Genomic DNA, 3,725 nt, shown 5'->3' with positions numbered 1-3,725 from the left:
GGGGGGGGGGGGGGGGGGGGGGGGGGGGGGGGAGGAGTTGCTAGGGTCGAGTGAGGTTAAAATTTGAAATATTTTTTAAAAATAATTTTTTAAATATTTTATTTTTTTGTTTGGGGGTGGGGGGTTGGAGTTAGCAATAAAAATATACTTGAAAATTTTAAAATAAGAAAAAAATTAAATTTTTTATTGGATGGAGAGGTCGGATACGTGGTACGAGATAGAGTAAGAAAAATATATTGAAGGATGAAGTAGAGTTTCGAAAAATGTTTTTCCTTAAGTTTTGAAGGGAAGTCATTTTCCTTAAATTTGAGGAAAATGAGTTGATTCGGAAAACATTTTCCAAAACATTTAAGCCAACCAAACATGTGAAGATTGAAAAACCTTCGTACCAAACACACTCTTAGTAGTAATTATTCTTGAGGACTACAATTACCTCAATTATAACACATAAATAGAAGAAATATTTAATGAAGAGAGAATTATATCTCATAACATAATTAAAATTTCTTCCTAATTGGTTCTCTTTTCGTTTACTTTTAATTATTCAGTTTGAACTTTGCATATTTCTTAAAACTAATGGTTAATGTTAATATTTTATTATATACTCATATTAATTGTTGTTTAGTTTTAGTTCATGAAAAATTATTTTGTGAATAAGTAATTAATTCTAAGGTAAACCATGCAAAAAAATTGTTTTTTTTCTCTGGATATTCTAAAAGTGACATATAAATTATATTTTAATATACTGGTAAATAAAAGTGAACGGAGAAAGTATCTTTTTGAAGGGTGTATAAAGAAAATACAACAAATAATTTAAGACTAGGGAGTATTGAACTTCATTAAATTATCCTGGATTTTTTCTTGCATCTTGAATAATAATACTCCCTCAGTTTCTATTATGTCACCATTTTAGATTTTACGTCCCTTAAGAAACTATGTAAGTTACTATTGTATCTTTATGTAGTGTTCTCTTGAGGTTAAATTTTCAATAAATGAACATAAATTAATTTACTTTGATTAATTAAATTGACCAATGAACATGAATTAATCATTTAGTTTTTCTATGTTGGTCAAATTCATATTTTGAAGGCAGATAACTCTCAATGATAAAATAGGAAAAATAAAGTTATATATGTATAGATTTTGTTAAATGATAAATAAATAAGAACGAAAGGAGTATTCAAAAATGCCAAATCAAAGTTATCTGGACCTTGTTTAGGCCCAAATCATCTTGGGCTTTCCAGAAATTGTATTTTAAAAAGTGGGCTTTATTTATGTGGGCCTTGTTGAAACTTTCCAGAGTATAGTTTCACATTCTTAAGGACTCTTATTTCAACCATAACCAAATAATCATTTTAGGACCCCCTAGTTAAAGAATAGTGAAGAACTCTCATATTGAGAAGCCGAAAGTTACAGAAATGAGGATGTTATGATGGATGTGTGGGTATATTAGCTAGGAAGAATTAATTAGAAATAAGGATATTCAGAAAAAAAGTGAGAATGACTTTGGTGGACGATAAAATGCGGAAAGCCAAACTATGACGATGGTTCAACCATATGAAGAGGAGATGCGTTCGGATGCCCCAGTAGAGGTGCGAGAGCTTAGCTATGGATGGTTTCAAGAGCGATAAAGGTATGCCAAAAAAGTATTGGAGAGAGATGATTAGATAGGACATGACACAATTTCAACTTATCGAGAACATGACCATACATGGAAGGTTGTGGAGGATCGGATTAGGGTAAAATGTCAGTATCTGCAAATTCTTGTACTTCGATTACTATTTTTCCATGACTATTTTAGATTATTTTCCCCTTGAGCGAGCGAGGGTCTATTGAAACCACCTCTTTACAGCTAAGATAAAAGTAATTAGGTTTGTATACACTTGACCTTCCCGATATAATTACCAAATCATAGCTTTAGGCTGCTAGGACTAAAGTTTGAAAAGTTCCAGCTCAGAGGTTTGAAGATCTCAATCCTAACATAAAATATGCATAGTTCGATAATGACATTTTAAAGTTTGTCTAGTCTAGGTAAATTTAAAATGATTTTTAAAAATTGAATATGTTTTAAATAGGAAGATTAAAAGTAAATGCCTGGTGCCATTTCTACTAATCTGAATGGGCATGACTAAAATATTTATTTTTTAAATTCTTATGATTATCACAAACGTTTTGTTAATCAATTCTCTTTGCAAAATGGTGGATTCTCTTAGTTAATTTGCCAACTTTTCTATCTCAATTTTATAAGGAAAATGTCTAATTGATGTGTTTGAATAAGATTGATCAATAGTAGCTTTGACCTAAGGTTTTTATTTGTTAAGAGACGGTTTCAAAAATTAATAACAATAATAACAACATATCTATTGTAGTCTCATATTTAGAGTTTAGTTTGAGGATATTTAATTAGTTATATGTTTTCTCTTTTAAATAAATTAATTTTTAAATTTTGCCTTTCAAGTGGACTGATCTTTAGAGCTTTGTGTAATGTTCTTTACTAATCGAATTTATGTCTATCAAACTTAAATTTGTGGATTATTATAATACAAAAATATCAACTTGTTTGTTATAAAAGATATACATTAAAGACCAACATAAAATATGAACGAAAATGCAAATAATATGTTTAAAAAGGTAAAATATATCTATCTTTATAAAATAAAAAGATTATTTTTGACATATTGTTAGATGACATGTCATCACAAATTCACAATATCAAAATCACCCTAAACATCATTAATTATTGTGGCCACTAAGCTAGTTGTTTGCTTGGACAACTTCTGCTAAGATTAAAAATTAATTGATCAAAGAAAACACAATTGTTTATGCTTCTCTTTATTTTTTGAGATTGAGTTGGATAGTGATGTTAGATATGTTCTTATTTTTTTAATTTAACTTATTTTGTACTCTAAAAAAGAGTGAGAAGAATAAGTATATTGTTATCTAGATGCTTTAGTCAGATCTCTATATAACAAGATTTTAATACAATTATTAGTCATATTTTTGTAAAATTAAGTTTATATGTTATGTTATATTATACGTTTTTTTTATAATAACATTTTGCTGTAAAAACTAAAAAATATCGAAACGAAAATAATTCTATAGAGACGTTTGATGGTATAGCTAATTAATATTGATATATCAATTTAAATTGAGTAAATACATAAAAAAAAAAACATAAACTTGGCAACACAACTTACTTTAGCACTTAGCGTGTGTTTGGTATGAAGGAAAACATTTTCCAGAATTTTTTTTCCAATTTTCTCATGTTTGGTTGGGTAAAATGTTTTCCAAATCAACTCATTTTCCTCAAATTCAAGGAAAATGACTTCCCTTGAAAACTTAAGAAAAACATTTTCCAAAACTTTCCTCTAACTTCAAATTACAATTTTTTTTGTTGAAAAAATAAATTTAAAGCTTATTTTTAAAAAATATTTTCAATTTCAAAATTTCACCCCACCCCTACCTTCGACCTCCCCCCCCCCCAAAATAATAATAAATTTAAAGTTTGTTTTATAAAAAATACTTTCAATTTTAAATTTTTGTTTTTCACCCCCACCCCATCCCTACTCTAACCCCCCACCCTCCCCCCCAAAAAAAATAAATTAAAGTTTGTTTTTAAAAAATATTTCCAATTTCAAAATTTTATTTTTTCACCTCCACCCCCTACCCCGACCCCCCCACCAGCCCCACTACCAGCCACCCCCCCTCCCCCCAAAAAAATAAAT

Source organism: Solanum stenotomum, chromosome 4 (genome assembly GCF_019186545.1).
Source record: "Solanum stenotomum isolate F172 chromosome 4, ASM1918654v1, whole genome shotgun sequence".
NCBI classification, from domain to species: Eukaryota; Viridiplantae; Streptophyta; class Magnoliopsida; order Solanales; family Solanaceae; genus Solanum; species Solanum stenotomum.
This window is presented reverse-complemented; position numbering follows the sequence as displayed.